Source organism: Pogoniulus pusillus, chromosome 12, assembly GCF_015220805.1.
Source record: "Pogoniulus pusillus isolate bPogPus1 chromosome 12, bPogPus1.pri, whole genome shotgun sequence".
In the NCBI taxonomy this organism is placed as follows: domain Eukaryota; kingdom Metazoa; phylum Chordata; class Aves; order Piciformes; family Lybiidae; genus Pogoniulus; species Pogoniulus pusillus.
Window position 1 is genome coordinate 4,228,285 of NC_087275.1, and position 25,100 is coordinate 4,253,384.

Consider the following 25,100-nt stretch of genomic DNA (forward strand, 5'->3'; position numbering starts at 1 on the left):
AGCAGATAATGGTAAGGTTTTATATGCATTGCAAAGAATCACCTTAAACTACTGCATCTCTGACTTGCTACAGAAGTTTACCTCTGTTGCTGCAGGTTCATAGAATCATAGAATCAAGCAGGTTGGAAGAGTTCTCCAAGATCATCCGGGCCAACCTAGCACCCAGCCATAGCCAACCAACTAGGCCATGTCACTAAGTGCCTCATCCAGGCTTTTCCTGAGCACCTCCAGGGACGGTGACTCCACCACCTCCCTGGGCAGCCCATTCCAATGCCAATCACTCTCTCTGCCAACAACTTCCTCCTCACATACAGCCTAGACCTCCCCTGCCACAGCTTGAGGCTGTGTCCCCTTGTTCGGTTGCTGCTTGACTGGCAGAAGAGCCCAGCCCCAGCTGGCTACAGCCTCCTTTCAGGTAGCTGTAGACAGCAATGAGCTCTGCCCTGAGCATCCTCTTCTCCAGGCTGCACACCCCCAGCTCCCTCAGACTCTCCTCATAGGGTTTGTGTTCCAGGCCAGGTTAAAACAAAGTGATTCTAAAGTTGATGGGTTACAGTTAGGAGAGGAGCTCACAGCTGTTTTCAGAGTTGTATACTGAGCAGAGTAATGTTGAATAATGTTCCTGTTAAGACTGGGAAAAAGAAGACTTGTTTGTTGAAACTGGTCTTGGTAACAGCAGTACGTGAAGAAGAACTGGTGGAACAGTTTAGGAGGGACATTGAGATGCTTGAGTGTGTCCAGAGAAGGGCAACGAGGCTGGGGAGAGGCCTTGAGCACAGCCCTACGAGGAGAGGCTGAGGGAGCTGGGATTGGTTAGCCTGGAGAAGAGGAGGCTCAGGGCAGACCTTATTGCTGTCTACAGCTACCTGAGGGGTGGTTGTGGCCAGGAGGAGGTTGCTCTCTTCTCTCAGGTGGCCAGCACCAGAACAAGAGGACACAGCCTCAAGCTACACCAGGGGAAATTTAGGCTGGAGGTAAGGAGAAAGTTCTTCACTGAGAGAGTCATTGGACACTGGAATGGGCTGCCCGGGGAGGTGGTGGAGTCGCCGTCCCTGGAGCTGTTCAAGGCAGGACTGGACGTGGCACTTGGTGCCATGGTCTAGCCTTGAGCTCTGTGGTAAAGGGTTGGACTTGATGATGTATGAGGTCTCTTTCAACCTTGGTGATACTGTGATACTGTGATAAAACCTACCAGGAACCCAAGTGCCATACACATGGGATGTTAAAATGTACAAATCCACCAGAACTAGAGATGCAAATAAAAATGTCATCAATGGATAAAAGAGTACTTAAAGACCTTTGAAGTTTAGCTGCTGGATTGTCTCTGCTTCTCATATCTTCCTTTCAGCTTCCTTCTCTTTTACATGACCTGGGCAGCATGATGTTATTGCTGTGACTTACACCAGCCAGGCAGCTGTGTAGCAACAGGATAAACTGATACAGAAGCAAAGTTATCTTACTTCTATGTAAATTTCATCTTTGACCTGCATGCAGCTGGCAGTGCATATTTTATTGTGCTCACTGTTTTTTCATTCCACTCCTTGTCATTTGCTGAAAGGTATTTTAACTTCATTTAAATCTCCTTGTGCCTCAGAAATGTCAATAAATGTCAGTGTTACTATCAGTTTTGTTCTGGGTTGACTTTTCTGAGTTTTCTGTCCTTAGATTTGATTAAAATTGGGAAATAAATAGTGAGTAACATATTGATTGCAGACTGGGAAAGGTTGCAGATAATTTATTATCTGGTGGGTATGATACTGAGCATTTTTTTTTCTACCAGAATCTTCAGACTAGCAAAATTTGTTCTGAGGGGAAAAGAGGAGTTTGTAACTATCCTTTTCTGCAAAGTAGTCTTGCAAGCTTTTGCTTGGTCATCTGTAGACCATCAATCAAGTTGAGATCAATGGTAGTTACCCCATACTGTTAGTTTAGTAGACCTTAAAAAAAAGAGGCTGTTAGAGATTATTAAATCTGAAATCAAAGTGCCTTGCTTACAGAGGGACAAAAACAAAGGATCAGCTGACATTGTCACTGAACACTAATCTAACCCATAACTCATTGTGATAGCAATAATTTCATTATATTGGTTTATCCAGCCTCACAGAAGAGTGAATATTTGGGGCTATATGTCCTAAACTGACATTTTTTTTCATTCTCCAATATTCAAGACAATGAAACATTAACTCACTGACATAAGCTTCTGCACTTTGCACCATGAGCCAGCAGTGTGCCCAGGTGGCCAAGAGAGCCAGTGGCATCCTGGCCTGCATCAGGAATGGTGTGGTCAGCAGGAGCAGGGAGGTAATTCTGCCCCTGTACTCTGCACTGGTTAGACCTCACCTTGAGTACTGTGTTCAGTTCTGGGCCCCCCAGTTTAGGAGGGACATTGAGATGCTTGAGCGTGTCCAGAGAAGGGCAACGAGGCTGGGGAGAGGCCTTGAGCACAGCCCTACGAGGAGAGGCTGAGGGAGCTGGGATTGGTTAGCCTGGAGAAGAGGAGGCTCAGGGGAGACCTTATTGCTGCCTACAACTACCTGAGGGGTGGTTGTGGCCAGGGGGAGGTTGCTCTCTTCTCTCAGGTGGCCAGCACCAGAACAAGAGGACACAGCCTCAGGCTGTGCCAGGGGAAATTTAGGCTGGAGGTGAGGAGAAAGTTCTTCCCTGAGAGAGTCATTGGACACTGGAATGGGCTGCCCGGGGAGGTGGTGGAGTCGTCGTCCCTGGAGCTGTTCAAGGCAGGACTGGACGTGGCACTTGGTGCCATGGTCTGGCCTTGAGCTCTGTGGTAAAGTGTTGGACTTGATGATCTGTGAGGTCTCTTGGTGCTGGAGGAGCACCTGGGTACAATGACTCTGTTCACCAATATGGGTAGATGCTCACAGTCTGTTTATTTCCGGTGTTACAGAGACTTATATGCACGCTTGCAAGAGGCATGCACAGCTTAAGATTGGTTATATACAGAGGGTACAGGGTTACATGTGAGGCATGGATAGGGTAATATACCATAACAATCTGAGGGTCAGCCTCTGGGGCTGGCTGACTCTGCCTACATGCAGCTGGCACTCCACCCTCTGCAGCTGCATGTGGGGGGAGCTACCCAGCGCTTGGTATCTTAACTCCCAAGATGGGCCCAAGGACACTTCCCAGCATGGGTTGCTCATGTTTATCATTTCATGTCCTCTGCTAGCAAGAAATTCTCCAACATCTTCCAACCTTGGTGATGCTGTGATGCTGTGATACTGTGATATACGATGTTTAAGATGAGAAGCTAGAAGAGGCCAAGGAGTAAAATGGCTAAGTAAAAGATAATTCCAGCAAACGAGGCAAGAGATGGCAGTAACTAAGATTAAGGAAAGGGAATAATTGATATAAATGAAGAAATGCTGTACTTAGCTTCCTGTGGCTACACCTGTCTGTTAGGAGGCCTGTAACCACCAGCAGTGCAGGGAACAGTGGCATAAGTTCTGCCACTCTGGGGTTAAAATAAACACACAACACAAATAGAGAGGATTATTCAAACACATTGTGGTCTTAAAGACACTAGTGAAGGCTCATCATTTTATGAATAACAAAGTAGTAAGAGATGGGATATGCAGGGGGAAAAAAAGGCAGACTAATTTATATGCTCCACTGAGAAAACCTTTCACTGCTGAGGAGAAGAAAAGAAAGCATCAGACTGAAAACAGATGTGCCAGTTCTATACAAAAAAGGGTTTTCAGAGCCATGGAGCATTACAGGGCCTCCTATGAGGAGAAGCTGAAGTTGGATTTTTGTATTAAGCAGAAAAGGCACCAGTCTTCTGGCTGAACTAATAAATTACTTCTGAATAGCTCCAAATCTATCACAACACTCACACCTCACAGCTTCAAATCCATCACAAGTTACTAGTGAAATGTGAAGTGGTGAGAGAAGTTTGTTGGTAGCGACCTGAGGACAGAAAAAAAAACCAGAATAGGAGACTGAACTTCCCATCAGCAAGAAACAGTCAAAATGTCTCTACAGATGACTACTTAGAGATGAGGTCACAGGGTCACAGGCTCACAGGATGTCAGGGGTTGGAAGGGACCCAAGGAGAACATCGAGTCCATCCCCCCTGCCAGAGGAGGACAATCCTATCTGACACAGATCACAGAGGAACACATCCAGACAGGCCTTGGAAGTCTCCAGAGAAGGAGACTCCACAACCTCTCTGGGCAGCCTGTGCCAGGGCTCTGGGACCCTTACTTGCAGTAAAGAAGTTCCCCCTTGTGTTCAGGCGGAACCTCTTTTGCTGCAGCTTACACCCATTGCTCCTTGTCCTATCCCAGGCAGCAGTGAGCAGAGCCTGTCCCCCCCTCCTGGAAGTCTTCAGATACTTATAAACATTTATCAAATCCCCTCTCAGTCTTCTCTTCTCCAGACTAAGCAGCCTCAGGTCCCTCAGCCTCTCCTCATCAAGCAGTGCCCTCCAGTCCCCTCATCATCCTCGTAGCTCTCCGCTGGACCCTCTCCAGCAGATCCCTGTCCCTCTTCAACTGGGGAGCCCAAAACTGAACACAGTATTCAAGATGGGGTCTCAGCAGGGCAGAGTAGAGAGGAAGAGGAGGAGAACTTCCCTTGATCTGCTGGACACACTCTTCCTAACACACCCCAGGATCCCATTGGCCTTCTTGGCCACAAGGGCACATTGCTGTGCCATGGGTAACTTGTTAGCCACCAGCACCCCCAGGTCCCTCTCCACAGGACTGCTTTCCAGCAAATCACCTCCCAGCCTGTACTAATGGAGTTTATTATTCCTCCCCAGATGCAGGATCATCAAAAAGCACTTTGGGTAAAATAGATCAAGATAATTAGACATGGTTGCCTGTTGCAGAGGTTTCAGTTATGCATGGAGGAAAAAAAATATAACCAATCAACCAAAAAAGCATCAAAAAAAATCCAATCCAAACAAACAACAAAACAAACCAAAACAACCCACAAACAAAACCAAATACAACACCAGCACTATAAGTATTATATATTAACACTACCATTAAGGACCACGGGAAGTTAAAACTGCTTTTATAAATACAGATTGTTCCACTTTTAATGCTTTAAGCTTACAAAGAACTATGTAAAAGCTAAGAATAGATGATTAGTGGCTCTCCTTGTGATGCTGCTTTCTCCATCAGTGCATAATTATGACTAAACATTGCATACACAAAATATGATCAGGTTTGTATCAGGAGCAGTGTGGCCAGCAGGAGAAGGGAGGTTCTTCTGCCCCATACACAAGACTGGTCAGGCCACACCTTGAGTGCTGTGTTCAGTTCTTGGCTCCTCAATTCAAGAGAGAATTTGAAGTACTGAAAGATGTCCAGAGAAGGGCAACAAAGCTGGTGAGGGGCCTGGAGCACAGCCCTGTGAGGAGAGGCTGAGGGAGCTGGGAGTGTGCAGCCTGCAGAAGAGGAGGCTCAGGGCAGAGCTCATTGCTGTCTGTAGCTACCTGAAGGGAGGTTGTAGCCAGGTGGGGTTGACCTCTTCTCCCACACAACCAACAATAGAACAAGGAGACACAGTCTTAAGTTGTGCCTAGGCTGGATGTGTGTCTAGGCTGGATGTTAGGAGGAAGTTGTTGTCAGAGAGAGTGATTGGCATTGGAATGGGCTGCCCAGGGAGGTGGTGGAGTTGCTGTCCCTGAAGGTGTTGAAGCAAAGCCTGGCTGAGGCACTTAGTGCCATGGTCTGGTTGATTGGCTAGGGCTGGGTGCTAGGTTGGACTGGATGATCTTGGAGGTCTCTTCCAACCTGTTTGACTCTATGATCCTATAATTCTGTGATGCTTTTTTCTTCCACTCTCTCCACTTGAACAGGTAATTATTGAGGCATACTCTTCACAGGAACCACCACCACCTCTTATTGAACTTTCATTTGGTATGTTTAAGTCACTAGACACAATTATTGCCCCTAGAAAAAAAAAGACAAAACTATTTTTTGTTAGTTTCATTCTTATTACTTTTATTTCTCCAAGTGTTCCTTCTTGTGGAGAAAGATACAAGTAGGAACTTTCTCTGTTCTTCAGCAGCTCCATTGTTGTAACAAGTGCTCTGAGGATATTAAAAGCTGTTTTTAATGCCTTCTGTCCCTGACCAAGTGTACTCATCTACCAGAGTACACATTATCTTCTCTGTCTCAGAACTGGAAAAGCTGTAGTCATACAATTTTCTGTCATTTGTTTAATGCCATTTGTGTCCTCTAAGAAGTGAGGTATTGAAAGCTTAAGGCCAATGACCATCACAGGTCTATTTTGTGAAGCTGAAAAAGAAAACCCTCAAAGGATCCATGACCACAGCTCCCTTTGACATCTTAATGCACTCTATACTGCTAAGCTTTCTAGCTGATTTGCTATGCAGCAGATGTAGGATTTCTATGCAATTCCTGGCTTGTTTCCTACAATACATGAATGACAGCATGTCTCAAGTGTAACCCTGCACAGTGTAAGCCACAAAGTGTTTTTCAAGTAATCACAAAATCTAAAGTGGGCTGCTTACCATGACTGAGTAATGCATTCCAGAGATAGGGATGCTTCTGTATATTTAGTATTGTGATTTTCTCTTTGATCTCAGCTATCACAGTTAAAAGTATCTTAACCTTGGAGTTTTATAGTTCCTTTGGAAAGTTTATCATGCAAAGCTTTCATGAAACATACACATAGACTTGGAAGTATCACAAACTCTTATTTCTTGCTTTTGGTAATCACCAGCCTTTTCCTCTCCTTCGTGATATTTTCTATCAGCTGTCACATCTCTGAACTGTGCTTTAGATAGCCCACTTTAAAAACACTCACTGTCTTCCTAAGCCATTATCAATTTGCAGCTTATTCAAGGTAACTAGTAAGCAGGAATGGGGGAAAAAAGCATCCCCAGCAATATCACAATGCTTTGCTTAGAATTGTGGAATCGTAGAATCATAGCATCATAGAATCAAGCAGGTTGGAAGAGACCTCCAAAATCATCCAGTCCAACCTAGCACTCAGCCAGATCATGGCACTAAATGCACGGCATCCAAGCCTGTCTTCAATACCTCCATGGATGGCAACTCCACCACCTCCCTGGGCAGCCCATTCCAATGCCAATCACTCTCTCTGGCAAGTACTTCCTCCTCACATCCAGCATAGACTTTCCCCAGCACAACTTGAGACTGTGTCCCCTTCTTCTGTTGCTGGTTGCCTGGCAGAAGAGACCAACCCCCACCTGGCTACAGCCTCCTTTCAGATAGTTGCAGACAGCAATGAGCTCTGCCCTGAGCCTCCTCTTCTGCAGGCTGCACACCCCCAGCTCCCTCAGCCTCTCCTCACAGGGCTGTGCTCCAGGCTCCTCACCAGCCTTGCTGCCCTTCTCTGGGCACATTCCAGCACCTCAACATCTCTCTTGAACTGAGGAAGGCAGAAGTGGGCACAGTAGTCAAGGTGTGGGCATGTGCTAATACAGACAACAAGATACTTGCAACTGTCTCAGAATCGTTTCAAAATTAAAGTGGCTCTGACAAAAGCAGAATGTTTTCAATGAACAAAGGACATGCCAGAGACACTGCAAATTCAGGGTAGCAGAATCCACATTTCAAACTCTCCTCCTTTTTTTCCCTTCCCTTAATGCTAATGAGTTGATTGCCATACTCCCCAGAGAGGCAGACTTCTGAATGCTAATAATGTGATCGGCAGTCAAGCAGATTCTTTCACTAACTGCTTGAGATTGCTGGGACATGTAGGGTATTCCTTTGCTAGTGCTGACAGTAATGAATACCTAGTTTTAGCACAGCTGCAACCACATGGGGGAATCACATTTTATGCTCTTCAATTTTTAGCTGATAATCTCATACATAACATTTTTTAATGCCCTCTTGATTTGTACCAGAACACCCACGAATACCTTCCTAAGTGCATGTTTTGGAATCCTTGCACTTGAGGACTTCACAGGCAGGGGGTAAATTGCAAGGATTTGCCTTCTAAAGGTTGATCAGAATTTCTGTTACCCTCTACACATGGCCCTCTACGCCCATGCAATAGTAGAGACTTAGAATTACAGGTTCTATCATAAAGCTAAATTTCCAAGGCTTCCTCATGGCAGCAGACCTTGCCTCTGGAATCCAGCACACAGCTTCTGGCAAAAGATGAACATCTTTGTCTCTCCATCACCACTCTCTGTATGTATACAGACTCACAGGATCAATCAGCGTTGGAAGAGACCACAAGGATCATCTAGTTCCAACCCCCCTGCCATGTCCAGGGACACCCTACCCTAGAGCAGGCTGCACACAGCCTCAGCCAGCCTGGCCTTAAACACCTCCAGCCATGGGGCCTCAACCACCTCCCTAGGAAACCCATTCCAGCCTCTCACCACTCTCATGCTCAACAACTTCCTCCTCACATCCAGCCTGAATCTCCCCACCTCCAGCTTTGCTCCATTCCCCCTGGTCCTGCAACTCCCTGACAGCCTAAAAAGTCCATCCCCTGCTTTTTTGGAGGCCCACTTTAGATCCTGGAAGGCCACAAGAAGGTCACCTGGGAGCCTCCTCTTCTCCAGCCTGCACAGCCCCAACTCTTTCAGTCTGTGCTCACAGCAGAGCTGCTGCAGCCCCCTGAGCATCCTCCTGGCCCTTGTCTGGACACTCTCCAGCATCTCCACATCCCTCTTGTAATGGGGGCTCCACAACTGGATGCAGTACTCCAGGGGGGATCTCAGCAGAGCACAGTAGAGGGGGAGAATCACCTTCCTCCATCTGCTGGCCACACTTCTGAAGCAGCCCAGGATCTGGTTTGCTCTCTGGGCTGAAAGTGCACACTGCTGGCTCATATTGAGCTTCTCGTCCACCATTACCTCCAAGTCCCTCTCCTCAGGGCTGCTCTCCAGCCATTCATTGCTCAGCCTGGATTTGGGCTTGAGATTGCCTCTACCCAGCTGCAGGACCTTGCCTTTGGTCCTGTTGAACCTCATGAGGTTGGCTTGTGCCCACCTCTGCAGCCTGCCCAGGTCCCTCTGGATGGATCCCTGCCCTCCAGCCTGGCTGCTGCACCACACAGCTTGGTGTTGTCAGCAAACTTGCTGAGGCTGCACTCAGTGCCTCTGTCCATGGCACCCACAAAGATGTTGAACAAGACTGGTCCCAGGACTGATCCCTGAGGGACTCCACTTGGCCATGGAGCCATTGACAGCCACTCTTTGGGTGTGGCCATCAAGCCAATTCTTTATCCATCTCGTGCTCTACCCACCAAACCCATGTGTCAGCAGCTTGGAGACCAAACTTTCTTAATTTTTTAGGAACATTAAGACTGTAAATAAAGTCACTCTTGCAGTGGAAACGCAGTTGCTGGGATTTTTGAATGTACTGGAAAGACTTTGATAGCACTTTGGATACCTGAGCAACCAGAGAAAAATGGTCAAATTGAAAGTTGGTAGCTAAGAGGAATAATCAAAGATGGGCAAAATGAATAGCTCCTTAGCTCTGACAGATTATTTGTTTGCAAAAGAGAAAACAAGGATATGGGGAGGAAATAACACTTCTAACAGAAGGTTAGTCAAGTGTACTGCAGCAAGGAATTTGAATGAAGTGGGAAATTGTATATTGTTTCACTTGGCTTCCACATGCTTTTCTGCCATGCTAATGAGGAAAATGTCTTTAAAGAGCAACAAAGAAATATGAGTTTGTACCAGAGAATTAGATTCTGGATGCAAGGTCATAAAATTTAGGTCACACAGTCCAGCACACAGAGCAGTGCTGATAAATTCTGACTGAGGTGGTAATCAGCTAGGATGAAAGGAAAATAAAGAATTAAGGAAAATAATAGTTTTCACATGGCTGTAGTGCACAAAGCAGCTTCTGTGCTCACATGGAATAGGAATAGTCTGAAAGAAAAGACAACCTGCATTGTGAGCATTTAGCCAAATGCTCTGAAATCTTAAAGGCAATGCTGAGATCCTTTCTGTTTTAATAAATATCTCTGAATGATATATGCTTAAAACAATGAATCACAGAATCCACTACGTTGGAAGAGACCACCAAGATCATTCAGAGAGGTTGTAGCCAGGTGGGGGTTGGTGTCTTCTCCCAGGCAACCAGCAACAGAACAAGGGGACAGAGTCTCAAGTTGTGCTGGGGAAGGTCTAGGTTGGATGTTAGGAGGAAGTTGTTGTCAGAGAGAGTGATTGGCATTGGAATGGGCTGCCCAGGGAGGTGGTGGAGTCGCTGTCTCTGGAGGTGTTGAAGCAAAGCCTGGATGAGGCACTTAGTGCCATGGTCTGGTTGACTGGCTAGGGCTGGGTGCCAGGTTGGGCTGGATGATTGTGGAGGTCTCTTCCAACCTGGTTGATTCTAGGAAATGAAAACATCTCGCCTAATGAAGGAAAATCTCTACTATGTCAATGTTTTGTGGTACATTTTTTTAATGGAAGGAAGGCAGATTTACTTTGGAGACAACTTGATCCAAAACTAGACCATGGCACTAAATGCCTCATCCAGACTTCTCCTGAACATCTCCAAGGACAGCAACTCCACCACCTCCCTGGGCAGCCCATTCCAATGCCAATCACTCTCTCTGCCAACAACTTCCTCCTAACATCCAGCTTATACCTGCCTCAGCACGACTTGAGACTGTGTCCCCTTGTTCTGTTGCTGGGTGCCTGGCAGAAGAGCCCAACCCCACCTGGCTACTGCCTCCCTTCAGGTAGTTGTAGACAGCAATGAGGTCACTCCGGAGCATCCTCTTCTCCAGGCTTCACACCCCCAGCTCCCCCAGTGTCTCCTCACAGGGCTGTGCTCCAGCTCAGATTTAAATTAAGGCAGATATAAATCACAGACAGTAGAGTTTCCAGAATTTAGAAACTGCTGTTTAATAAATAAGGCTACAAATAGCAGGAAAATATAGCAGAATTAGATCCTGGATGGAATCTAGTGCAATCTATCTCCTGCTAATTGTTTCCACCCTTGTATGAGTCTTCCACTGTCTCACAGTCTTACCTTTTGGCCCTTACAAACTTAAGCATAAATTGGAAACAAGAGTGTTGGGCAAAGCTGCTGAAATTCTTTTCTGCAAATAAAGGTTTTGTCAAATAATGGAGCCTCAACCAAAACAAATACTGCAAGGATGTCCTTTTCAGAGTGAAATTCTCACATATTCAATCCATTCTGGTCTTTCAAGGTAATTAATTTTCACAAATCCTTAAAAGGAGTTGTTATACCTTAGGTAAAAATGTGGATATATGAAGTTACTTCATTATTTTTTTAAAGTCATATGAGGTAGGAAATTGCTGTATGCTCACCATTGGCACTCAAGAGAGATATTGAGGTACTGGAATGTGTCCAGAGAAGGACAACTAAGCTAGTGAGGGGCCTGGAACACAAACCCTATGAGGAGAGGCTGAGGGAGCTAGGGGTGTGCAGCCTGCAGAAGAGGAGGCTCAGGGCAGAGCTCATTATTATCTATAACTACTTGAAATGAAGTTGTAGCCAGGTGGGGGTTGGTCTTGTCTGCCAGGCAACCAGCAACAGAACAAGGGGACACAGTCTCAAGTTGTGCCAGGGGGAGGAAATTCTTCCCAGAGAGAGTGATTGGCATTGGAATGGGCTGCCCAGGGTGGTGGTGGAGCTGCTGTTCCTGGAGGTGTTGAAGCAAAGCCTGGCTGGGGCATTTAGTGCCATGGTCTAGTTGACTGGCTAGGGCTGGGTGCTAGGTTGGACTGGATGATCTTGGAGGTCACTTCCCACCTGGTTCAATCTATGATTCTGTGAACTTCAAACCCCATAATACTGTGCTCCAGTCAGCAATTTCATCTTGAAACTGTCACGAGGCAGGTTGATGTGAATACCAACAGATGAAATCTCAACACATGATATGTATCTATATGGAATCTGGCAGCATCACCAAACACATACTCTTCCCCCAAGCATCTGCATACTTCAGCCTCACTTACACTCATGAAACTATAGCTTGACCTGGTTGGTCCTCAATTCCCAGTATTAATAAAACAGGCCAGCTGGTTTGTGGAAACAATTTGTTATACATGCACAGATCAAACTGTGCAAAAAAATCCACATTAAAGATTAAAAAAAAAGGAGTGAAAATTTATCACTATCCCCATGTAAGGACACCCTGAAACATGTTAAATATAGCACATTGCAAAGGCACAGAGGATCACAGGCTCACAGGATCACAGGATGTTAGGGGTTGGAAGGGACTAAAGGAGACCATCCAGTCCAACCCCCCTGCCAGAGCAGGACAATCCTATCTGACACAGATCACAGAGGAACACATCCAGACAGGCCTTGAAAGGCTCCAGAGAAGGAGACTCCACAACCTTTCTGGGCAGCCTGTGCCAGGGCTCTGGGACCCTCACAGTAAAGAAGTTCCCCCTTGTGTTGAGCTGGAACCTCCTGTGCTGCAGCTTACACCCATTGCTCCTTGTCCTATCCCAGGCAGCAGTGAGCAGAGCCAGTCCCCCACTCCTGGCCAACCCTCAGATACTTATAAACACTTATCAAATCCCCTCTAAATTTTCTCTTTTCTAGGCAAAAGTCCCAAGTCCCTCAGCCTCTCCTCATCAGGCAGTGCCTTCCAGTCCCCTCATCATCCTCCTAGCCCTCCACTGTATCCTCTCCATCAGATCCCTGTCCCTCTTCAACTGGGGAGCCCAAAACTGAACACAGTATTCAAGATGGGGCCTTAGCAGGGCAGAGTAGAAGGGGAGGAGAACCTCCCTTGCTCTGCTGGACACACTCTTCCTGACACACCCCAGGATCCCATTGGCCTTTTTGGCCAGCAGGGCACACTGCTGTGCCATGGGTAACTTGTTATGCAGCAGGACCTCCAGGTTCCTCTCCACAGGACTGCTTCCCAGCAGATCACCTCTGTGCCTGTACTGGTGGAGTTTATTATTCCCTCCCAGATGCAGGACCAAGACTTTAAAGGTGTGTTGTTAACAGGCAGTCAACGCTGGCCAAAGACAGCCTGATTGCATCCTTGTCCTGCTTTGCTCATTGCTCAGGGAGTAACTTTGAGAGAAACAGTGCTGTGACTTACTGCAGAAGGTGCTATTTATCATGACTATGTGTAGGAGACTGAGGAACTAGTCTGAATAAAAAGTCTTATTTGCATGTTTAATGTATGATAGTTTGTATTTTAAGTTATTAATGACTATGCTGATCTGGAGAAAGGAATTTGCTAAATATTTAATGTCCAACAAGCTTTAGTCAAACAAAGTGGAACAGAAGAAATTCCTGAAGTTGCAGTGGCTGCATTTTTAAGCCATGACTTTATCCATATTCAAACACATGTAGGAGATGTTTGGGAATCTAAAACCACATCATGTGCTTACATTTGGGTTGGAGGGTAGAAGGGCTCTGCAGCAGGACCTTGACCGCCTTTACAGATGGGCAGAGTCCAAGTGGATGGTGTTCAATAGCTGCAAGTGCAGGGTGCTGCACTTTGGCCACAGCAACCCCATGCAGAGATACAGGCTGGGGACTGAGTGGCCGAGAGCAGCCAAACAGAAAGGGATCTGGGGGTGCTGATCGATACCTGCCTGAACATGAGCCAGCAGTGTGCCCAGGTGGCCAAGAGAGCCAGTGGCATCCTGGCCTGCATCAGGAATGAGCAGGGAGGTTATTCTGCCCCTGTACTCTGCACTGGTTAGACTACACCTTGAGTACTGTGTTCAGTTCTGGGCCCCTCAATTTAAGAAGGACATTGAGATGCTTGAGCGTGTCCAGAGAAGGGCGACGAGGCTGGGGAGAGGCCTTGAGCACAGCCCTACGAGGAGAGGCTGAGGGAGCTGGGATTGGTTAGCCTGGAGAAGAGGAGGCTCAAGGGTGACCTTATTGCTGTCTACAACTACCTGAAGGGAGGTTGTGGCCAGGAGGAGGTTGCTCTCTTCTCTCAGGTGGCCAGCACCAGAACAAGAGGACACAGCCTCAGGCTGCGCCAGGGGAAATTTAGGCTGGAGGTGAGGAGAAAGTTCTTCCCTGAGAGAGTCATTGGACACTGGAATGGGCTGCCCGGGGAGGTGGTGGAGTCGCCGTCCCTGGAGCTGTTCAAGGCAGGACTGGACGTGGCACTTGGTGCCATGGTCTGGCCTTGAGCTCTGTGGTAAAGGGTTGGACTTGATGATCTGTGAGGTCTCTTCCAATCTTGGCGATACTGTGATACTGTGATTTGTGTTACACCTTTCATGCAAAAGGATGTCAAAGCACTTACCAAACTTCAGGCAAGGATCATTTCACCTATCATTAAAATGTAGACATGGCTGCAATGAGTTTTAGAAGTGCTTTAGCAGCGCAGAGGCTCACTGCACACCGATATAGGAAGAAGGATGAAGGATGCTGCAGTTTCATAGATGTGTATCAAAAGAGATTTAATCCTCAGGATTGATGAACTCGTGCTGGCATGTCTGCTCCTTTACATCCCCACATAACCAAAGAAAATACAAGCCATAAGAATATGAGCAGATCAAAAGCAGCTAATCAAATAGGCAGAATTCTGTGGTTAGCCTATAGATGTTTTGAAAAGGATGATGTGAGCAAGCTCAATATGTCTTCATTAAAATACAGCTTTTTCTCTCAGCTGAAAGACAGCATCTTGGTAACAGACCAATTCTGTGGTTCTGGTCACAGTGTAAAGTCTGTAATAATTCCCCCAAACCAATGACATTTATCAAGCAATCAATTATAATTTATCTTGCTGGCTTCCCACCCTTTTATTCACCCTAAATACATACTCCTTCATATTATGAGTTGTGATAGAACAATGTCACTAGGATACTAGTGCATAAACACTGCCATTTTGCAGTGGTGCCCCTGGCCCTGGAGTGCTTGAGTACAGTCCTTACAGCTAGCTGGAAAACTGCAAGGGCAAAACAGGGATGAGTAGTTACAAACCACTAAGTGCTCAGAAGCAGCTTTGCTGAACTGCACTGGTTTGGTTCTGTTTCTAATTTGGTTGAACCTCTTGCTGTTAGAGGCATTTTTTATCTTCACTGAACAACTCTACAGCTCCACCTTTAATAATATATAGATTCCTGATCAAAACCATGCAAACAAACCAACAGCAACAAAGAAGTAAAAGCATCCACTTCTTCAATCCTTGCCTCAAGGAAGCCTGACAGGAAACTCAGTCTAAGGCAGTCCTTCATAATGCATCCCTGACTTAGTTTAGATTCTAGTCAGCCTATTTTTACCTCATTCAGAAGAGATTCATGTAGAGCTGTCCCTACTTCTTGGCACTGCAATCTGATCAGCTTCTACATTTCACTTAATAATGTTCAAAATGAAAAATTTCGGTGCAGTCCCTTGAGCACAGAGTACACCCTTGAACACACTTCTGAGGCAGCTGAGTCCTCACTGGATCATAAAACCACAGTACCATTTCCTTAATACCTTATTCTTGCATGCTGAATCTTTCACTCCGTGGCGCAACCTGTGCCGCTGCTCCCGGGGGTACAAAGTCCATGTTCCTGTCTTATCCCAGCTACTTAATCCCACATTTGCAGCTCTCTGTTGTGGAGGCAGGGAATTCATGTGGCCAAGCCAGGAATTTTTATACAAAAATAGAGTTATTTCATTTCCCTTAATCCCATCCCCAAAACTATATACAGAAATTAATTTAGTTTTAATTACCAGATTCAGTTGCCTTGAGAGGATCTACAGGATGCCATCGATAATCTGACTATTTTGGAAGTCAGAAGTTGGAAAAGGCTTTAGCTATTAATTAATAGCGTTTCCCACTTAATAATATGTCCTGGAGTCCTGTACCCCTAAATTCCTCTCCTGCCCGGACTTCGGGGGGAAAGGGAAAAAGCCGCCTGGTTTCCCCCCCCCCCCCCCCTCGCCTGCCCTGCAGCCGTGAAGGGAGGGAGGAGTGCCCCGTGAAGGGGGGGTGACTGCCCCATGAGTTCCCGCGCTGGAGCCAGGCTGGGATTGGCCGTGCGCTTTCGCACCTAAGGTGTGGTAACTCTGCCCTTTGTCTAGCCAAGGTTATAACTATTGGGGGTCTTCCCGCCTTTGGGGTTCCCGCTTTGGAGTTTGCCTGTGCCTGGACGTATGTGTCTGCCTGAGCTCACTCACTCCCCTCGGCTGGACTGCAGAGACCTTCAGGAATTCGCTTTCCTGTTGACACCTTTGTGTGCCTAACGACCCTTAACGACCCTTAACGACTCCTGCAGCCGCTGGAAAGGAAGAGGAACACAGACCGCACGAGCCAGCCTGAGTGAGTTATTTGGCTTAGCTTAATTTAGTAAGAAACTGCTATTAATTAATAGCTGAGTCCTTTTCCAACTTCTGATTTCCAATATAGTCAGATTATTGATGGTATCCTGGTAGATTAATTCTCATGCAACTGAATCTGCTTATCAAACTAAATTAATCTTTGTATATATAGTTGTGGGGGCGGGTTTTTGGGAAAATAAAAAATAACTATTTTTGATAAATTCCTGACTCGGCCACGAATTAATTCCTGCTCTCCGCAACATAATAAAGCTGAGCTGAGCCAAGATAACTCACGATCAGGCTGACTTCGTGGTGCAGCCTGTCCCTCTCCTTCTTTCAGCAGCTGCAGGAGGGTCGTTAAGAGTCGTTAGGCTTTGCACAAAAGGACCTTAATGGCTGGAGCAGTCCTTTGGAGCTCTTTCTGTATCCAGGCCAGGCAAGATGTGGGGGGAGAAGTCTCAGGCAGGCACCAACGTTCATGCAGGAAGGAACTCCAAGGCGGGAACCCCAAAGGTGGGAAGCCCCCCAGTATTTATATCCTCTCTAGACAAAGAGCAGAGTTACCACTTCCTTAGGTGCGAAAGGGCACAGCCAATCCCAGCCCGATTCCAGCGCAGGCACTGCACAGGCACTCCTCATGCAGGCAGGACCCTTTGCTCACCCCCTTCATGCCTGCAGGGCAGGTGAGGGGCGGGAACCAGGTGGCTTTTCCTCTCCCATTCAAGCCATGGAGGGAGAGCAATTTAGGGGTATACAGGACACCAGGACACTCTCCAAGAGGAACCAGAGAGTGAAAATTCAGCCTCTTCAGGCTGAATTTCCTATTCAAGTGCTCTAACCACAACATTTCTGCATAAAAGGGAAGCCCTAGTAGAAATCTGTCAATATGCACACAGATGGTTATCGACTCCTCTCAGTAAAATGCCAACAGGGATGTTCCACACTGAGTTTTGTGAAGGTGACTGCAGTATAGAATCCAAGCTGCTTGGTATTGAGGAGGGGAAATGAATTGATGCAAGATGGTATTTTTCAAAATGAACATTGTTTATTAATGTTGCTACTCAGAACTCTGCCACCCCTGACCACTGATTTTAATAATACTTGGGTTCTTACACAGTTATGGAAACATTCAGTTTCACCCATTTCACCCTTCCACCTTCCTCCCACCCCTCTACCTTACCCAAGACTTTGCTCTACACTCAAGGTAGTTTGGAGGGTTGGCAGGGGAGTTAGGGAGCAGCTGGATTAGTCACACAGACAGCAGGTTAGGTTAGGTTAGGTTAAGTTAGGTTAGGTTAGGTTAGGTTAGGTTAGGTTAGGTTAGGTTAGAGAGAGATGTTCAGCCCAAAGCCCAGCCAGAAAGTGACTCACTTATCTATGTGTGTGTTCTTGTTCTCATACATCTCAGCAAGCCTATGAGTGCAGCAGACATCAGCATTGTTTCCTTTTCACAGACTATAATCTAATTCTTCTCACCAAAACATTCTAGCTAGCTTCAAACTAGCACACCAGTGCTGAGCACAGGGGCAAAATAACCTCCCTTGTCCTACTGGCCACACTGTTCCTGATATGGTACTCTTACAGATGAAAATGTGTGACATCAACTTCAAAAAGTGCTTCCTGATGCTGGAGCTTGATCTTTAAGCAACATTTCTTCAGCATGTCACTGATATAGTACAATTAGTTCCTCATCAAAAAGAAATACAGCACCTCAGAATCAAAGTTTATTATTGGAAGGATTTGATTTAACATCCTGCATGCACCTAAGCACTGTAAGGCAGCTGGGATGGAATACATTGCATCAAGATCTATTCTCTTTATTAAAAACATATTATACCTTAAGGGAGGTGGTTTTTTCCATAGAGAGTGCTCCACAATTTAATTACTGCAGACTATCCTCCCGTTTTATGAGACCCATCAGAGCTCAGGAACCACAAGGTGATTTATACCAGCACATCCTGCCCTGTCAGAGCAGCATGGGTAGATAGACTCTGTTCAGAAAAATAGTATGGTTGGCAAAAATCCTTTGGACAAGCTGCAGAAATGACAGTGCACTCTTGCCTCCACAAGGCAACATACATCATCCCCATAACAAACTATTACCCACTAGAAACAGCTCAGAAACTTGTGCTGGCTGAGGGAATATAGCACAGTATCACAGTATCATCAGGATTGGAAGAGACCTCACAGATCATCAAGTCCAACCCTTTACCACAGAGCTCAAGGCCAGACCATGGCACCAAGTGCCACGTCCAATCCTGCCTTGAACAGCTCCAGGGACGGCGACTCCACCACCTCCCCGGGCAGCCCATTCCAGTGTCCAATGACTCTCTCAGGGAAGAACTTTCTCCTCACCTCCAGCCTAAATTTCCCCTGGCGCAGCCTGAGGCTGTGTCCTCTCGTTCTGGTGCTGGCCACCTGAGAGAAGAGAGCAACCTCCTCCTGGCCACAACCTTCCCTCAGGTAGTTGTAGACAGCAATAAGGTCACCCCTGAGCCATACAAGTTAGGCAATAATACTAAATTTCCAATTTTCTGGGGTTTTTTTTGGTTGTTGGGTTGGTTGGTTTTGTGTTTGTTTTTTTCCTCCTTTTAAAGACTGTATTGTACAGAAACAAGAGCACTGAATAAACCCTCAGAACAAACCATCCCTTTGACATCTTTAATATGTTTCTTCGGTTTAAATTTCTGTAAACACTTGTAAATAGTTATATAATATGCAACACTCTAATTCCACTGCAGGCACACACAAGAGGGGTTTACATATTGCTGAATAAACCAATCCAGTTGAAGAAGTCTCATACTGTTGCAGTCACAGAATCATAGAATCAACCAGGTTGGAAGAGACCTCCAAGCTCAGCCAGACCAACCTAGCACCCAGCCCTACACAATCAACTAGACCATGGCACTAAGTGCCTCAGCCAGGCTTTGCTTCAACACCTCCAGGGACAGTGACTCCACCACCTCCCTGGGCAGCCCATTCCAATGCCAATCACTCTCTCTGCCAGCAACTTCCTCCTAACATCCAGCCTAGACCTCCACTGCCACAGCTTGAGACTGTGTCCCCTTCTTCTGTTGCTGCTTGCCTGGAAGAAGAGCCCAACCCCACCTGGCTACAGCCTCCTTTCAGGTCACTATAGACAGCAATGAGGCCACTCCTGAGCCTCCTCTTCTGCAGACTCAACAGCCCCAACTCTTTCAGTCTGTGCTCACAGCAGAGCTGCTGCAGCCCTCTGAGCATCCTCCTGGCCCTGCTCTGGACACACTCCAGCATCTCCACATCCCTCTTGTAATGGGGGCTCCAGAACTGGATGCAGTACTCCAGGTGGGGTCTCAGCAGAGCAAAGTAGAGGGGCAGAATCACCTTCCTCCATCTGCTGGCCACACTTCTCCTGATGCAGCTCAGGCTCCGGTTGGCTTTCTGAGCTGCAAGTGCACACTGCTGGCTCCTGTTGAGCTTCTCCTCCAGCAGCACCCCCAGGTCCCTGTCCTGAGGGCTGCTCTCCAGCCACTCACTGCCCAGAGGATGCCATGGCTTCCTTTCCTACTGCAACTACATCACTTCACTGTATTTGTCCATGGGGGCTATCTGATCTGGAATGTGGTCTCCAAGCAACTAAACTGACAGGGGGGAAATTGATTGGGAAAATGCACACACACACAAAAAAAAAGGCAAAGCTTATATCTGAGCAGCAGCTTTGTCATCACAAGTATTGAGCTACAGGCTCTGAGGCCTGAGACACAGGATTTCTTAGGGCAAAGACCTTGACACAATTTATTATTTAGTTAAACTTGCATTATTAAGAGGAGACTCTGTCCCTTTTGAAAGATATTTGTGTCTGTCAATCACTCTCTTGATTTTGAAGGTATTGGCCCAGTTGGAGAACAAGCTATTAAAAAATAATCATTTTTGTTGTTGTAGTTATTGAACTGATGCTATCGAGGAGAGTGTATGATTTATAGCACATGTCTCCAGGGAGGCTTTTGTCCATATTTTTTTGACTTTACTCTTGATATATGTTTAAATTTGCCACTCAGTAATATTCCATTTCTCTTTCCTTGTGTGAATGCAGACGCTTGGACTCCTCTCTCTTTCACTCTATCTCAGTTATAAGGTGTGTGATGGGGTGTGAGATATTAGAATAGAATAGAACAGAATAGAATAGAATAAAATCAACCAGGTTGGAAGAGATCTCCAAGATCATCCAGTCCAACCTAGCACCCAGCCCTAGACAGTCAACTAGACCATGGCACTAAGTGCCTCAGCCAGGCTTTGCTTCAATACCTTCCAGGGAGGGAGACTCCACCACCTCCCTGGGCAGCCCATTCCAATGCCAATCACTCTCTCTGACAACAACTTCCTCCTCACATACAGCCTAGACCTCCCCTGGCACAAATTGAGACTGTGTCCCCTTCTTCTGTTGCTGCTTGCCTGGAAGAAGAGCCCAACCTCACCTGGCTACAGCCTCCCTTCAGGTAATTGCAGACAGCAATGAGGTCTGCCCTGAGCCTCCTCTTCTGCAGGCTGCACACCCCCAGCTCCCTCAGCTTCTCCTCACAGGGCTCTGCTCCAGGCCCCTCACCAGCTTCATTGCCCTTCTCTGGACACCTTCCAGCACCTCAAAATCTCTCTTGAATTGAGTAGCTCAGAACTGGACACAGCACTCAAGGTGTGGCCTGAGCACTGCTGAGTACAGGGGCAGAATAACCTCCCTCATCCTACTGGCCACAGTGCTCCTGATGCAGGCCAGGATGCCATTGTTCTTTCCTGTCTGGAATTTCCTAAGTCATTCTCTCCATCAGCACTTTGATGGCAACAGTAAATCTGCAAATACAAAAAAAACCCCAATTGTTACACGATCTTTGGTGTTTACTGAAGCTTTGATGGAAGTATTTGAATGCTCAGGGCAGTTAATCTGCCTTGTTTTCTTTTGCCACTAACTGTAATGAGATCACACAGAGCACTCAGAGCGTGTCCAGAGAAGGGCGACGAGGCTGGGGAGAGGCCTTGAGCACAGCCCTACGAGGAGAGGCTGAGGGAGCTGGGATTGGTTAGCCTGGAGAAGAGGAGGCTCAGGGGAGACCTCATTGCTGTCTACAACTACCTGAGGGGTGGTTGTGGCCAGGAGGAGGTTGCTCTCTTCTCTCAGGTGGCCAGCACCAGAACAAGAGGACACAGCCTCAAGCTATGCCAGGGGAAATTTAGGCTGGAAGTGAGGAGAAAGTTCTTCATTGGACACTGGAATGGGCTGCCCGGGGAGGTGGTGGAGTCGCCGTCCCTGGAGCTGTTCAAGGCAGGATTGGACGTGGCACTTGGTGCCATGGTCTGGCCTTGAGCTCTGTGGTAAAGGGTTGGACTTGATGATCTGTGAGGTCTCTTCCAACCTTGGTGATACTGTGATACTGTGATACTGTGATATGATGCATGCACAGTTCTATATGCAATGAGCACTGCAAGGTCTGCAGTTTCAAACACTGCAATGCTAACATCACAGCATAGTGACCAGAACAACCTATCCTAGGAAGAGGAAAAGTTTGTTAGTCATAATGTCTGTCATAGCTGCTTGGGGTTTGGGAGACCACCTAGAATCATAGAATAGAATCACAGAATCAGTCAGGGTTGGAAGGCACCACAAGGATCATCTAGTTCCAACTTCCCTACCCTAGATCAAGCTGGGTGTTCTCTGCCCCCCCCCCACTTTGGAAATCACCAAGGCTAGACTCAGCCAGCTCTGGAAATTGAATGAAGATTATATTCACAGCTTAGCTCAACATGCAAGCAGGTAGTTACAGTATATACAGTTACCGACAGAAATAGACAAGGTAAAAGATAATACAGAAACACAACAGCCCTCCTGTTGGGAAACACGTTCGGTGGAGCGCTATGGGAAGATGACTCTTTGTTCACCACTATGGTTAGATGGTCAAATCCACTTTATTTCCGTGATACAGTGACTTAAATGCGTTCTAGCAAGAGGCGTGCTCAGCTTAAGATTGGTTACAGTCAGAGGGTCCAGAGTTACATGTAAGGTGTGCATAGGTTAACTTATCACAACATTCTAAGGGTCAGCCCTCCAGACCACCCATTCCAGCCCCCTTGGTTATCTAGTCTCTGCCCACTGCAGCTGTGTGTGGGGTGCTCAGTTGTTTACATCTCGGTTTCCTGGCCCCGCTGGGAACCAAGGACGTTCTCAGCACAAGTTACCCATGTTTATGACTTTATGTCCTCGACTGGCGAGAAATTCTTCCACACCCTCCCAGAAACCTGAGTCCCCAGGAGGGGCTCCCAACTGCCCTTCCACCTTCTCTCCCCCACCCTCAACCTTACCCCAGTCCCAGGGAGAATGGAGGTTGGGCCAGGGGGTTAGGAAGCAAAGTGAATTAATCAGAGAGATGGCAGAGAGGCTAGAGGGGGAAATGCAGCTCAGGCAATGCCCCAAGAAGAAGAAGTGCCTTATCTATCACAGTATCACAGTATCACCAAGGTTGGAAGAGACCTCACAGATCATCAAGTCCAACCCTTTACCACAGTGCCCAAGGCTAGACCATGGCACCAAGTGCCACATCCAACCTTGCCTTTGTCCTTATACATCTCAGCAAGCCTGTGAGTGAAGTAGACATCACTCTTGTTTTCTCTTCCATAGCCTGTAATCTAGTCCTTCTCACCAAAACATTCTAGCTAGCTTCAAACTGGCACATCCAGTCTCTGCCACTTAGAATTAATCACTACTGACACTTCTCTCCCATGATGATAAGTGGAATCTAGAAAAGTAGTGCAGATGAAGATACTGTAGAAATCTGAAGTTAGATTACATGAAATCCTAATCTTTCCCATCTTTCTACATACTAAATGGAGGAAGTTATGAATAGTAAATGAATCTCTAAGTTAGGCTCACACTCCGCTAAGCACAAGTAAATATTTCTAGGAGAGGAAATAATCTAGGCCAGGGAAAAAAAAAAGGGGGTGGGGTGGTGAGAAAGCAAAAAGAATCTTTTTGGAAGGAAAAGAGAAAGAAGTATTACAGAAAGAAATATTGTAAAACTAACAGAGCACTGAGCCAAGCCTTAGGAAGGTCCTCAGGAAACACTTTAAAAGCTGCTCATGCTTTTGCTGCAGTCCCATATCTCTTTCAAGTGTGCCTGACTCAAAGACAAGCTCAAGATAGTAACAAGAATATAAATCTCAACAGTTATTGTTGCATCAAAAATTAATCCTGTACATTAGTAGGCTCAGATTTTCAAGGTCATTTATCCAAACTAGCAACAATTGATTCATTTCCAAGATTTGTTCTTTAATTCATTTTATGGCATTAAGAAATGCAGTAATATTCATAGAATCAGTCAAGGTGGGAAGGGACCACAAGGAGCATCTAGTTCCAACCCCCCTGCCATGCCCAGGGACACCCTACCCTAGAGCAGCCTGGCCACAGCCTTAACCATCCTGGCCTTAAACACCTCCAGGCATGGGGCCTCAACCACCTCCCTGGGCAACCCATTCCAGGCTCTCACCACTCTCATGCTCAACATGAGAGTGTGACATTCCTCCTCATGTCTAGTCTCAATCTCCCTATCTCCAGCTTTGTTCCATTCCCCCCAGTCCTGTCACTCCCTGACAGCCTAAAAAATCCCTCCCCAGTTTTTTTGGAGGCCTCTTTCAGATACTGAAAGGCCACAAGAAGGCCACCTCAGAGCCTCCTCTTCTCCAGTCTGAACTGCCCTAACTCTTTCAGTCTGACCTCACAGCAGAGCTGCTGCAGCCCTCTGAGCATCCTCCTGGCCCTTCTCTGGACATGCTCCAGCATCTCCACATCCTTCTTGTAATGGGGGCTCCAGAATATTCTGCAAAGCAGGGACTAGAACCTATATCTCTTTTCTGTCATCAAATTCCTAGCCAATAATCTGTATCCTGGTGCTTCTGATGTTTGCTTTTTGCCTCTGGGAAAAGGGAGACCTTAAAACCTGTCCTGGAAATTGACCATGAATAGAGTAGAATGGTTTCTTTCCAGAGGAGTCTGCAAATGGTTCTCCTCAAGGAGATAAGGACCTCCTCAAGGAGACCTTGGTACCAGGGAAGGCCATGGAGCAGGTCATCTCAAATGCCATTGCATGTCACATAGACAACAACCAGAGGATCAGGCCAAGTCAGCAAGGGTATATGAGGGGCAGGTCCTCCCAGATCATACTGATCTCCTTCTCTGACAAGATCACCCAGCTGCTGGATGAGGGAAAGGCTCTCAATGCTGTATTGCTAGACCTTCAAAAAGCCTTTGATACTGTTCCACACACAATTCTTGTAGACAATTTGGCTGTTTATGGCTTGGCTGAGCACAGGCTCCTGGATAAAGCACTGGCTGGACAGGAGGGCCCAGAGAGTGGTGGTCAATGGAGTTAAATTCAGTTGGCAGCTGGGCACTAGTGGTATTCCTCAGGGATCTGTGTTGGGACCACTTCTTTTTAACATCTTTATTGACAACCTTGGTACAGTCCCAGAGAGTGTCAGCAGTAAGTTTGCAGATGACACCAAGTTAGGTGGCAGTGTTGATCTGAATGAGGGTAGAGAGGCTCTGCAAAGGGACTTGGATAGGCTTAGATCAATGGACCAACATTAATAGGATGAGTTTCAACAAGGCCAAAGGTCAGGTCCTGCACTTGGGTCACAACAACCCCAAGCAATGCTACAGCCTTGAGGCAGTGTGGCTGGAAAGTGCCTGGCAGAAAGGGATCTGAGGGTTGTAATAGACAGGAGCTGACTATGAGCCAGCAGTGTGCCCAGGTGGCCAAGAAGGCCAATGGCATCCTGGCTTGGATTAAAAGTGCTGTGGCCAGCAGGAGTTGGGAGGTGATTGTCCTCTTGGGCTCAGCTTTGGTGAAGCCATGCCTTGATTATTGTGTT